At 43.6% G+C, this 14,111-nt stretch overlaps 2 non-coding genes and 2 pseudogenes across 2 annotated transcripts; all 4 read right to left on the minus strand.

Annotated features, from left to right (window-relative positions):
• Positions 1–567: 567 nt before the first annotated feature.
• Positions 568–686, minus strand: LOC127916565 (5S ribosomal RNA). The gene has a single exon (XR_008095354.1). It is a non-coding gene; the product is annotated as a 5S ribosomal RNA (ribosomal RNA).
• A 3,574-nt stretch (positions 687–4,260) lies between these two features.
• Positions 4,261–4,369, minus strand: LOC127916572 (uncharacterized; annotated as a pseudogene).
• A 1,045-nt stretch (positions 4,370–5,414) lies between these two features.
• On the minus strand, positions 5,415–5,523 carry LOC127916574 (uncharacterized; annotated as a pseudogene).
• Positions 5,524–6,537: 1,014 nt separating this feature from the next.
• LOC127916566 (5S ribosomal RNA) lies at positions 6,538–6,656 on the minus strand. Its single transcript, XR_008095355.1, has one exon. It is a non-coding gene; the product is annotated as a 5S ribosomal RNA (ribosomal RNA).
• Positions 6,657–14,111: the final 7,455 nt, after the last annotated feature.

The raw sequence follows: 14,111 nt of genomic DNA on the forward strand, positions 1-14,111 counted from the left end.
CAATCCAGTGGCCATTTGTTTTGCAAACTCCGCAATCACATGAGCGCTACAGCAACACCGCTAACCAAACAAAGGTCTCTTCCTGGCGCACACTTGCCTAAAAAAGTGTAACTACACCCCAAAATCGATATGTCTTCCATTTTCCCCAGACCTCAAAAGTGGTTTCCTGCTAGGGTTTTAAATGTTGTCGTGGACATAGAACATCTAATCGTGTTATATTTCTATTAAATAGGTGTACTTTTGAGAGCGAAAGCCTGCAGAAGCAGGGACAAACGGTCAACGGGGAATTATTTATTTATTTATTTATTTTTATTATTTTTTTGGGGGGGGGGGATTTTACAGGGCCCTAATGGACTACAAACATCTCCAAGCCTAAAAAGAAATGCTGAATGCACTGCCTAGATTTTGAGGTAAACGCATTGTCCATTATTTGATTTGATCAGGGCAGGGCATGGAAGCACTAACAAACTGCATTTAGTCCAATAAAAAGACACAACATTATTAGGGTGATAAATAAAAGGGAGTTGCTCCACGCATGACACAAGAGAACCCTCTGCTGGAGCAAAAAGCTTACAGCACCTGGTATTCCCAGGCGGTCTCCCATCCAAGTACTAACCAGGCCCGACCCTGCTTAGCTTCCGAGATCGGACGAGATCGGGCGTATTCAGGCTGGTATGGCCGTAAGCGAAGGGCAATCTCTTGGTACACTATATAAAGTCAACGTGTCGCCTACTCTTTGGGGGACAGAGATATGTCCACCTTGTGACACACACTGAAAAGCTCAAACCTTGCTTGCATTTCCTGACCATATATTTCACTCTTGGGGGGGGCATATCCTAGGTTCATACTTATGACAACTTCATGGACTAGGGCCCTATAAAATACAGCGCGCACACACGGAATCACGAAATACAGACATTAAACCGAAATTCAACAATATTCAAAAATGCTTTGAACTAAGGAGGAAATCAACTCAAGGAGATTTTACATGCACGTCTACACATTACATTTAACATTTAAGTCATTTAGCAGACGCTCTTATCCAGAGCGACTTACAAATTGGTGCATACACCTTATGACAACCAGTGGAACAGCCACTTGCATCTAAATCTTGTTGGGGGAGAAGGGGGGTGAGAAGGATTACTTACCCTTACTTACCCTATCCTAGGTATTCCTTGAAGAGGTGGGGTTTCAGGTGTCTCCGGAAGGTGGTGATTGACTCCGCTGTCCTGGCGTCGTGAGGGAGTTTGTTCCACCATTGGGGGCCAGAGCAGCGAACAGTTTTGACTGGGCTGAGCGGGAACTGTACTTCCTCAGTGGTAGGGAGGCGAGCAGGCCAGAGGTGGATGAACGCAGTGCCCTTGTTTGGGTGTAGGGCCTGATCAGAGCCTGGAGGTACTGAGGTGCCGTTCCCCTCACAGCTCCGTAGGCGAGCACCATGGTCTTGTAGCGGATGCGAGCTTCAACTGGAAGCCAGTGGAGAGAGCGGAGGAGCGGGGTGACGTGAGAGAACTTGGGAAGGTTGAACACCAGACGGGCTGCGGCGTTCTGGATGAGTTGTAGGGGTTTAATGGCACAGGCAGGGAGCCCAGCCAACAGCGAGTTGCAGTAATCAAGACGGGAGATGACAAGTGCCTGGATTAGGACCTGCGCCGCTTCCTGTGTGAGGCAGGGTCGTACTCTGCGGATGTTGTAGAGCATGAACCTACAGGAACGGGACACCGCCTTGATGTTAGTTGAGAACGTCAGGGTGTTGTCCAGGATCACGCCAAGGTTCTTAGCGCTCTGGGAGGAGGACACAATGGAGTTGTCAACCGTGATGGCGAGATCATGGAACGGGCAGTCCTTCCCCGGGAGGAAGAGGAGCTCCGTCTTGCCGAGGTTCAGCTTGAGGTGGTGATCCGTCATCCACACTGATATGTCTGCCAGACATGCAGAGATGCGATTCGCCACCTGGTCATCAGAAGGGGGAAAGGAGAAGATTAATTGTGTGTCGTCTGCATAGCAATGATAGGAGAGACCATGTGAGGTTATGACAGAGCCAAGTGACTTGGTGTATAGCGAGAATAAGAGAGGGCCTAGAACAGAGCCCTGGGGGACACCAGTGGTGAGAGCGCGTGGTGAGGAGACAGATTCTCGCCACGCCACCTGGTAGGAGCGACCTGTCAGGTAGGACGCAATCCAAGCGTGGGCCGCGCCGGAGATGCCCAACTCGGAGAGGGTGGAGAGGAGGATCTGATGGTTCACAGTATCGAAGGCAGCCGATAGGTCTAGAAGGATGAGAGCAGAGGAGAGAGAGTTAGCTTTAGCAGTGCGGAGCGCCTCCGTGATACAGAGAAGAGCAGTCTCAGTTGAATGACTAGTCTTGAAACCTGACTGATTTGGATCAAGAAGGTCATTCTGAGAGAGATAGCGGTAGAGCTGGCCAAGGACGGCACGCTCAAGAGTTTTGGAGAGAAAAGAGAGAAGGGATACTGGTCTGTAGTTGTTGACATCGGAGGGATCGAGTGTAGGTTTTTTCAGAAGGGGTGCAACTCTCGCTCTCTTGAAGACGGGAGGGACGTGGCCAGCGGTCAGGGATGAGTTGATGAGCGAGGTGAGGTAAGGGAGAAGGTCTCCGGAAATGGTCTGGAGAAGAGAGGAGGGGATAGGGTCAAGCGGGCAGGTTGTTGGGCGGCCGGCCGTCACAAGACGCGAGATTTCATCTGGAGAGAGAGGGGAGAAAGAGGTCAGAGCATAGGGTAGGGGAGTGTGAGCAGAACCAGCGGTGTCGTTTGACTTAGCAAACGAGGATCGGATGTCATCGACCTTCTTTTCAAAATGGTTGACGAAGTCATCTGCAGAGAGGGAGGAGGGAGGGGGGAGGATTCAGGAGGGAGGAGAAGGTGGCAAAGAGCTTCCTAGGGTTAGAGGCGGATGCTTGGAATTTAGAATGGTAGAAAGTGGCTTTAGCAGCAGAGACAGAGGAGGAAAATGTAGAGAGGAGGGAGTGAAAGGATGCCAGGTCCGCAGGGAGGCGAGTTTTCCTCCATTTCCGCTCGGCTGCCCGGAGCCCTGTTCTGTGAGCTCGCAATGAGTCGTCGAGCCACGGAGCGGGAGGGGAGGACCGAGCCGGCCTGGAGGATAGGGGACATAGGGAGTCAAAGGATGCAGTAAGGGAGGAGAGGAGGGTTGAGGAGGCAGAATCAGGAGATAGGTTGGAGAAAGTTTGAGCAGAGGGAAGAGAAGATAGGATGGAAGAGGAGAGAGTAGCGGGGGAGAGAGAGCGAAGGTTGGGACGGCGCGATACCATCCGAGTAGGGGCAGTGTGGGAAGTGTTGGATGAGAGCGAGAGGGAAAAGGATACAAGGTAGTGGTCGGAGACTTGGAGGGGAGTTGCAATGAGGTTAGTGGAAGAACAGCATCTAGTAAAGATGAGGTCAACATTTACATTTTTACATTACATTTAAGTCATTTAGCAGACGCTCTTATCCAGAGCGACTTACAAATAGGTCAAGCGTATTGCCTGCCTTGTGAGTAGGGGGGAAGGTGAGAGGGTGAGGTCAAAGAGGAGAGGAGTGGCGATGAGGCTCATGATAACCTTCTTGTGGTAGAGAAGGAAAGGCTTCCCACAAAAACCTTCTCAATCAAATGTTAACTGCAAAGTAGCCTATGCCAGCCTGGCAGAATTATATCATGATTATTTGCATCAATCCAGTGGCCATTTGTTTTGCAAATTCCGCAATCACATGAGCGCTACAGCAACACCGCTTAACCAAACAAAGGTCTCTTCCTGGCGCACACTTGCCTAAAAAAGTGTAACTACACCCCAAAATCGATATGTCTTCCATTTTCCCCAGACCTCAAAAGTGGTTTCCTGCTAGGGTTTTAAATGTTGTCGTGGACATAGAACATCTAATCGTGTTATATTTCTATTAAATAGGTGTACTTTTGAGAGCGAAAGCCTGCAGAAGCAGGGACAAACGGTCAACGGGGAATTATTTATTTATTTATTTATTTATTTTTATTTTTTTTGGGGGGGGGGGGATTTTACAGGGCCCTAATGGACTACAAACATCTCCAAGCCTAAAAAGAAATGCTGAATGCACTGCCTAGATTTTGAGGTAAACGCATTGTCCATTATTTGATTTGATCAGGGCAGGGCATGGAAGCACTAACAAACTGCATTTAGTCCAATAAAAAGACACAACATTATTAGGGTGATAAATAAAAGGAGTTGCTCCACGCATGACACAAGAGAACCCTCTGCTGGAGAAAAAAAGCTTACAGCACCTGGTATTCCCAGGCGGTCTCCCATCCAAGTACTAACCAGGCCCAACCCTGCTTAGCTTCCGAGATCGGGCGTATTCAGGCTGGTATGGCCGTAAGCGAAAGGCAATCTCTTGGTACACTATATAAAGTCAACGTGTCGCCTACTCTTTGGGGGACAGAGATATGTCCACCTTGTGACACACACTGAAAAGCTCAAACCTTGCTTGCATTTCCTGACCATATATTTCACTCTTGGGGGGGGGCATATCCTAGGTTCATACTTATGACAACTTCATGGACTAGGGCCCTATAAAATACAGCGCGCACACACGGAATCACGAAATACAGACATTAAACCGAAATTCAACAATATTCAAAAATGCTTTGAACTAAGGAGGAAATCAACTCAAGGAGATTTTACATGCATGCATTTTACATGCACGTCTACACTTTGTGTAGCCGTTGGCGATGAGGCTCATGATAACCTTCTTGTGGTAGAGAAGGAAAGGCTTCCCACAAAAACCTTCTCAATCAAATGTTAACTGCAAAGTAGCCTATGCCAGCCTGGCAGAATTATATCATGATTATTTGCATCAATCCAGTGGCCATTTGTTTTGCAAACTCCGCAATCACATGAGCGCTACAGCAACACCGCTTAACCAAACAAAGGTCTCTTCCTGGCGCACACTTGCCTAAAAAAGTGTAACTACACCCCAAAATCGATATGTCTTCCATTTTCCCCAGACCTCAAAAGTGGTTTCCTGCTAGGGTTTTAAATGTTGTCGTGGACATAGAACATCTAATCGTGTTATATTTCTATTAAATAGGTGTACTTTTGAGAGCGAAAGCCTGCAGAAGCAGGGACAAACGGTCAACGGGGAATTATTTATTTATTTATTATTTTTTTTTTTTTTTTTTGGGGGGGGGGGATTTTACAGGGCCCTAATGGACTACAAACATCTCCAAGCCTAAAAAGAAATGCTGAATGCACTGCCTAGATTTTGAGGTAAACGCATTGTCCATTATTTGATTTGATCAGGGCAGGGCATGGAAGCACTTACAAACTGCATTTAGTCCAATAAAAAGACACAACATTATTAGGGTGATAAATAAAAGGGAGTTGCTCCACGCATGACACAAGAGAACCCTCTGCTGGAGCAAAAAGCTTACAGCACCTGGTATTCCCAGGCGGTCTCCCATCCAAGTACTAACCAGGCCCAACCCTGCTTAGCTTCCGAGATCGGGCGTATTCAGGCTGGTATGGCCGTAAGCGAAAGGCAATCTCTTGGTACACTATATAAAGTCAACGTGTCGCCTACTCTTTGGGGGACAGAGATATGTCCACCTTGTGACACACACTGAAAAGCTCAAACCTTGCTTGCATTTCCTGACCATATATTTCACTCTTGGGGGGCATATCCTAGGTTCATACTTATGACAACTTCATGGACTAGGGCCCTATAAAATACAGCGCACACACGGAATCACGAAATACAGACATTAAACCGAAATTCAACAATATTCAAAAATGCTTTGAACTAAGGAGGAAATCAACTCAAGGAGATTTTACATGCACGTCTACACTTTGTGTAGCCGTTGGCGATGAGGCTCATGATAACCTTCTTGTGGTAGAGAAGGAAAGGCTTCCCACAAAAACCTTCTCAATCAAATGTTAACTGCAAAGTAGCCTATGCCAGCCTGGCAGAATTATATCATGATTATTTGCATCAATCCAGTGGCCATTTGTTTTGCAAACTCCGCAATCACATGAGCGCTACAGCAACACCGCTTAACCAAACAAAGGTCTCTTCCTGGCGCACACTTGCCTAAAAAGTGTAACTACACCCCAAAATCGATATGTCTTCCATTTTCCCCAGACCTCAAAAGTGGTTTCCTGCTAGGGTTTTAAATGTTGTCGTGGACATAGAACATCTAATCGTGTTATATTTCTATTAAATAGGTGTACTTTTGAGAGCGAAAGCCTGCAGAAGCAGGGACAAACGGTCAACGGAGAATTATTTATTTATTTTATTTTTTTTTTTTTTTTTGGGGGGTTTTACAGGGCCCTAATGGACTACAAACATCTCCAAGCCTAAAAGAAATGCTGAATGCACTGCCTAGATTTTGAGGTAAACGCATTGTCCATTATTTGATTTGATCAGGGCAGGGCATGGAAGCACTAACAAACTGCATTTAGTCCAATAAAAAGACACAACATTATTAGGGTGATAAATAAAAGGGAGTTGCTCCACGCATGACACAAGAGAACCCTCTGCTGGAGCAAAAAGCTTACAGCACCTGGTATTCCCAGGCGGTCTCCCATCCAAGTACTAACCAGGCCCGACCCTGCTTAGCTTCCGAGATCGGACGAGATCGGGCGTATTCAGGCTGGTATGGCCGTAAGCGAAAGGCAATCTCTTGGTACACTATATAAAGTCAACGTGTCGCCTACTCTTTGGGGGACAGAGATATGTCCACCTTGTGACACACACTGAAAAGCTCAAACCTTGCTTGCATTTCCTGACCATATATTTCACTCTTGGGGGCATATCCTAGGTTCATACTTATGACAACTTCATGGACTAGGGCCCTATAAAATACAGCGCACACACGGAATCGAGAAATACAGACATTAAACCGAAATTCAACAATATTCAAAAATGCTTTGAACTAAGGAGGAAATCAACTCAAGGAGATTTTACATGCATGCATTTTACATGCACGTCTACACTTTGTGTAGCCGTTGGCGATGAGGCTCATGATAACCTTCTTGTGGTAGAGAAGGAAAGGCTTCCCACAAAAACCTTCTCAATCAAATGTTAACTGCAAAGTAGCCTATGCCAGCCTGGCAGAATTATATCATGATTATTTGCATCAATCCAGTGGCCATTTGTTTTGCAAACTCCGCAATCATATGAGCGCTACAGCAACACCGCTTAACCAAACAAAGGTCTCTTCCTGGCGCACACTTGCCTAAAAAAGTGTAACTACACCCCAAAATCGATATGTCTTCCATTTTCCCCAGACCTCAAAAGTGGTTTCCTGCTAGGGTTTTAAATGTTGTCGTGGACATAGAACATCTAATTGTGTTATATTTCTATTAAATAGGTGTACTTTTGAGAGCGAAAGCCTGCAGAAGCAGGGACAAACGGTCAACGGGGAATTATTTATTTATTTATTTAAAAAAAAAAAAAAAAAAATTGGGGGGGGATTTTACAGGGCCCTAATGGACTACAGACATTGACAGTCTCCAAGCCTAAAAAGAAATGCTGAATGCACTGCCTAGATTTTGAGGTAAACGCATTGTCCATTATTTGATTTGATCAGGGCAGGGCATGGAAGCACTAACAAACTGCATTTAGTCCAATAAAAAGACACAACATTATTAGGGTGATAAATAAAAGGGAGTTGCTCCACGCATGACACAAGAGAACCCTCTGCTGGAGCAAAATGCTTACAGCACCTGGTATTCCCAGGTTCTACAGTGTTTTCATAAAATCTCGAATAAACATAACAAATGTTTTTTTTTATCCAGAGTGCATCAAACATGATTTAGAGCTTGTTTATGGAAAAGTGCTTATTTCTGTATTTCCATGTTGCAACTTGCTGAAAACTGTCCACAATGTTAATTTCATCTCAAATAGACAGCACAGCAAAAATTGGACATTCAGAGTACATCAAACATGATTTAGAGCTTGTTTATGGAAAAAAGTTTTTTTCTGCATTTCAATGTTGCAACTTGTAGAAAACTGTCCACAATGTTAATTTCATCTCGAAGAGACAGCACAGCAAAAATTAGTCATCCAGAGTGCATCAAACATGATTTAGAGCTTGTTTATGGAAAACATTTTTTTCTGCATTTCAATGTTGCAAGTTGCTGAAAACTGTCCACAATGTTCATTTCATCTCAAATAAATAGCCCAGCAAAAATGGGACATCCAGAGTGCATCAAACATGATTTAGAGCTTGTTTATGGGAAAAAAATTTTTTTTCTGCATTTCAATGTTGCAAGTTGCTGAAAACTGTCCACAATGTTCATTTCATCTCAAATAGACAGCACAGCAAAAATTGGACATCCAGAGTGCATCAAACATGATTTAGAGCTTGTTTATGGAAAACATTTATTTCTGCATTTCAATGTTGCAACTTGCTGAAAACTGTCCACAATGTTCATTTCATCTCAAATAGACAGCACAGCAAAAATTGGACATCCAGAGTGCATCAAACATGATTTAGAGCTTGTTTATGGAAAAGTGCTTATTTCTGTATTTCCATGTTGCAACTTGCTGAAAACTGTCCACAATGTTAATTTAATCTCAAATAGACAGCACAGCAAAAATTGGACATTCAGAGTGCATCAAACATGATTTAGAGCTTGTTTATGGAAAACATTTCTTTCTGCATTTCAATGTTGCAACTTGCTGAAAACTGTCCACAATGTTCATTTCATCTCGAAGAGACAGCACAGCAAAAAATTGGACATCCAGAGTGCATCAAACATGATTTAGAGCTTGTTTATGGAAAAAACTTTTTCTGCATTTCAATGTTGCAACTTGCTGAAAACTGTCCACAGTGTTCATTTCATCTCAAATAGACAGCACAGCAAAAATTGGACATCCAGAGTGCATCAAACATGGTTTAGAGCTTGTTTATGGAAAAAACGTTTTTTTCTGCATTTCAATGTTGCAACTTTCTGAAAACAGTCTACAGTGTTTTCATAAAATCTCGAATAAACATAACAAATGTTTTTTTATCCAGAGTGCATCAAACATGATTTAGAGCTTGTTTATGGAAAAGTGCTTATTTCTGTATTTCCATGTTGCAACTTGCTGAAAACTGTCCACAATGTTAATTTCATCTCAAATAGACAGCACAGCAAAAATTGGACATTCAGAGTGCATCAAACATGATTTAGCGCTTGTTTATGGAAAACATGTCTTTCTGCATTTCAATGTTGCAAGTTGCTGAAAACTGTCCACAATGTTCATTTCATCTCAAATAGACAGCACAGCAAAAATTGGACATCCAGAGTGCATCAAACATGATTTAGAGCTTGTTTATGGGAAAAAAAAGTTTTTTTCTGCATTTCAATGTTGCAACTTGTAGAAAACTGTCCACAATGTTAATTTCATCTCGAAGAGACAGCACAGCAAAAATTAGTCATCCAGAGTGCATCAAACATGATTTAGAGCTTGTTTATGGAAAACATTTTTTTCTGCATTTCAATGTTGCAACTTGCTGAAAACTGTCCACAATGTTAATTTCATCTCAAATAAATAGCCCAGCAAAAATGGGACATCCAGAGTGCATCAAACATGATTTAGAGCTTGTTTATTGAAAAAAACGTTTTTTCTGCATTTCAATGTTGCAAGTTGCTGAAAACTGTCCACAATGTTCATTTCATCTCAAATAGACAGCACAGCAAAAATTGGACATCCAGAGTGCATCAAACATGATTTAGAGCTTGTTTATGGAAAAGTGCTTATTTCTGTATTTCCATGTTGCAACTTGCTGAAAACTGTCCACAATATTCATTTCATCTCAAATATTCAGCACAGCAAAAATTGGACATCCAGAGTGCATCAAACAAGATTTAGAGCTTGTTTATGGAAAAGTGCTTATTTCTGTATTTCCATGTTGCAACTTGCTGAAAACTGTCCACAATGTTAATTTCATCTCAAATAGACAGCACAGCAAAAATTAGTCATCCAGAGTGCATCAAACATGATTTAGAGCTTGTTTATGGAAAACATTTTTTTCTGCATTTCAATGTTGCAACTTGCTGAAAACTGTCCACAATGTTCATTTCATCTCGAAGAGACAGCATAGCAAAAATTGGACATCTAGAGTGCATCAAACATGATTTAGAGCTTGTTTATGGAAAAAAAAGTTTTTTTCTGCATTTCAATGTTGCAAGTTGCTGAAAACTGTCCACAATGTTCATTTCATCTCAAATAGACAGCACAGCAAAAATTGGACATCCAGAGTGCATCAAACATGATTTAGAGCTTGTTTATGGACAAGTGCTTATTTCTGTATTTCCATGTTGCAACTTGCTGAAAACTGTCCACAATGTTAATTTCATCTCAAATAGACAGCACAGCAAAAATTAGACATCCAGAGTGCATCAAACATGATTTAGAGCTTGTTTATGGAAAACATATTTTTCTGCATTTCAATGTTGCAACTTGCTGAAACTGTCCACAATGTTCATTTCATCTCAAATAGACAGCACAGCAAAAATTGGTGTGTGTGTGTGTGTGTGTGTGTGTGTGTGTGTGTGTGTGTGTGTGTGTGTGTGTGTGTGTGTGTGTGTGTGTGTGTGTGTGTGTGTGTGTGTGTGTGTGTGAGTGCGAGTGCGTGAGTGCGCGCACGCTATAACATCAGTATATCTGTTTGGGTAGGTTTCCCTACACAATCACCTACAGAGAACGATCCGTCACTCACACTTGAGTGAGACAGTCTAAGGTTTGTTAAAATCTATTTCATTAAAATGAATGGTATTATTTCGCATGTTTGACAGACCAATTTTATATTCATGTTAGTGCAATTTCCATAGTTTAGTTACTCATAACATTGATTGCCTCAGTAATAGACACGCAGGCTGTTCACACACACACACACATTCTTTCTTTCACCTCCTTCCTTGTCCATGGACACCCATGGATGACCTTTTTATGGAGGGGTTTTCGTCCTCTCTCCCCCCAACACCACCAACGATTGTTCAGATTCCAGAAACGGAATGCTGCTGTTCTAATTGTCCAACTTCCTCCTCCTGCCCCTCAATACCTGGGTCCTGTGGTTCAGAACCAGGCCGACAGTTTCCACAGCACAAGCAACGACAACAGACATCTTCACCTGTAACCTGGCTGCTATGGAGATAATCAACAGCTTTGAAATGTTCTGCAAAATAATTAGCCACTACCTGAATGTGGTTGTACTGATGGTCATCACCGTGGGCGAGAACGGCCTTATCACATCTGGTAGATCTCTGTTCCACTGATGTACCTGCCTGGAGCGCTACCTGCTTGTGGTCCATCCTGTGGCCTAACTGAGGCTCAGAGCTCCCCGGGAACGAGTGGGCAGAGCCTGGGGTTGTCTGGCTAATCAGTCTGGGCTGGGTGGGGGTGGTAGCGTGGTACTTTCCATCCTTTCCAACCAAACCATTTTTCAGGGAATGTTCCTACTCGCTTTTACGATCATGTGCTTCTGCAGCTTGGCCATTCTGAGATCTCTGAATGGTCCAGGGCTGGGGAGAAGGGGTAGGAGTGACCAATCAAAGATGAGGGCGTTCAGAACAATCGTGGTCGTCCTGGTGGTGCTGGTGGTCGGTATCGGGTTGTGTCTCTGTTGAATGAAGTGCTTTTGTACAACAAGGTTTGCATAGCTCGCTCAGTCACCTATGCGTTGTCCTTTCCAAGCAAATTCTGTTCCGCCTCTTTTTTTAAAAACTGCATCAGTTTGGAAAACTGCCTTGTCTTCAAAACCCTAAGCCTAGGGACTAATATTCTGCAGGTTTGATTTTGGTAATTGTTGTTTTTGTGTCAGGTAACCTGACTATTAAAGGAGCTATGCTGTACCTGACTTCCTATGATGTACCTTACAGCCATTGAGCAAACGTTACTACAACATGTCTTGCACAACTAGCTCAATTCGTTTTTAAATCACTTTATTTTGGGATTCCACTACTGTCAACATCTTTTGCCTGATAACGTGCAAGTGAAGCAGAGTGAATTTGTTTCAACGTTTCTTCTACTTGCCTCCGCACCTTGTATACCTTTAACCTTTTTCAAAGAGCTGAGGATGCGAGTAAAAACAGGAGATTCTCCCAATGAGTTCATCTGACTCTGGGTAAGTAGAAAAAGGGCAGAAACGAAGATGGATACTCCGTTTGTCTGGCACTGTGACAAGCATCATAATGGGATTTCTATTTTCTGTAGGCTTACTTGCTACTGCAATGGTGTTGTGTATCTGTTACAAGACTATGTGCTTGATGTCCTAAATGTTGTCAATAAAGAAAAATGCTTTAAATTAAAATGTTTTTAGTTTATTAATTTGTTAATTGTATTTACACTATAAGTAGTATCAAGTCATATATATATATATATATATATATACACACACACTGCTCAAAAAAATAAAGGGAACACTTTGTAAAAATAAATAAATAAATAAAGGCAACACAATGTAACTAACTCCAAGTCAATCACACTTCTGTGAAATCAAATTGTGCAATTAGGGAGCAACACTGATTGACAATAAATGTCACATGCTGTTGTGCAAATGGAATAGACAACAGGTGGAAATTATAGGCAATTAGCAAGACATCCCCCAATAAAGGAGTGGTTCTGCAGGTGGGGACCACAGACCACTTCTCAGTTCCTATGCTTCCTGGCTGATGTTTTGGTCACTTTTGAATGCTGGCGGTGCTTTCACTCTAGTGGTAGCATGAGACGGAGTCTACAACTCACACAAGTGGCTCAGGTAGTGCAGCTCATCCAGGATGGCACATCAATGCGAGCTGTGGCAAGAAGGTTTGCTGTGTCTGTCAGCGTAGTGTCCAGAGCATGGAGGCGCTACCAGGAGACAGGCCAGTACATCAGGAGACGTGGAGGAGGCCGTAGGAGGGCAACAACCCAGCAGCAGGACCGCTACCGCCGCCTTTGTGCAAGGAGGAGCAGGAGGAGCACTGCCAGAGCCCTGCAAAATGACCTCCAACAGGCAACAAATGTGCATGTGTCTGCTCAAACGATCAGAAACAGATTCCATGAGGGTCGTATGAGGGCCCGACATCCACAGGTGGGGGTTGTGCTTATAGCCGAACACCGTGCAGGACGTTTGGCATTTGCCAGAGAACACCAAGATTGGCAAATTCGCCACTGGCGCCATGCTCTTCAGATGAAAGCAGGTTCATACTGAGCACGTGACAGAGTCTGGAGACGACATGGAGAACGTTCTGCTGCCTGCAACATCCTCTAGCATGACCGGTTTGGCGGTGGGTCAGTCATGGTGTGGGGTGGCATTTCTTTGGGGGGCCGCACAGCCCTCCATGTGCTCGCCAGAGGTAGCCTGACTGCCATTAGGTACCGAGATGAGATCCTCAGACCCCTTGTGAGACCATATGCTGGTGCGGTTGGCCCTGGGTTCCTCCTAATGCTAAACCTCATGTGGCTGGAGTGTGTCAGCAGCTATGGACTGGCCCGCCCGTTCCCCAGACCTGAATCCAATTGAGCACATCTGGAACATCATGTCTCGCTCCATCCACCAACGCCACGTTGCACCACAGACTGTCCAGGAGTTGTCGGATGCTTTTGTCCAGGTCTGGGAGGAGATCCCTCAGGAGACCATCCGCCACCTCATCAGGAGCATGCCCAGGCATTGTAGGGAGGTCATACGGGCACGTGGAGGCCACACACACTACTGAGCCTCATTTTGACTTGTTTTAAGGACATTACATAAAAGTTGGATCAGCCTGTAGTGTGGGTTTCCACTTTAATTTTGAGTGTGACTCCAAATCCAGACCTCCATGGGTTGATACATTTGATTTCCATTGATCATTTTTGTGCGATTTTGTTGTCAGCACATTCAACTATGTAAAGAAAAAAGTATTTAATAAGAATATTTCATTCATTCAGATCTGGGATGTGTTAATTTAGTGTTCCCTTCATTTGAGCAGTGTAGTATTTCAAGTAGTTACTTGTGCTTAATCTTAAAAGTTGTTATAACACATTAGTTTTAGAATATTTACTCCTGATTGAGGCAAACATAGCTCGAGACTTGTAGACTACAGTAAACGCACTGAACACAGCTTATTTTCTTCCAATAATTATTTTTTTATTGAGACCCTTTTACATTGAAAA

This window comes from Oncorhynchus keta, chromosome 36 (genome assembly GCF_023373465.1).
Source record: "Oncorhynchus keta strain PuntledgeMale-10-30-2019 chromosome 36, Oket_V2, whole genome shotgun sequence".
Lineage (NCBI taxonomy): Eukaryota > Metazoa > Chordata > Actinopteri > Salmoniformes > Salmonidae > Oncorhynchus > Oncorhynchus keta.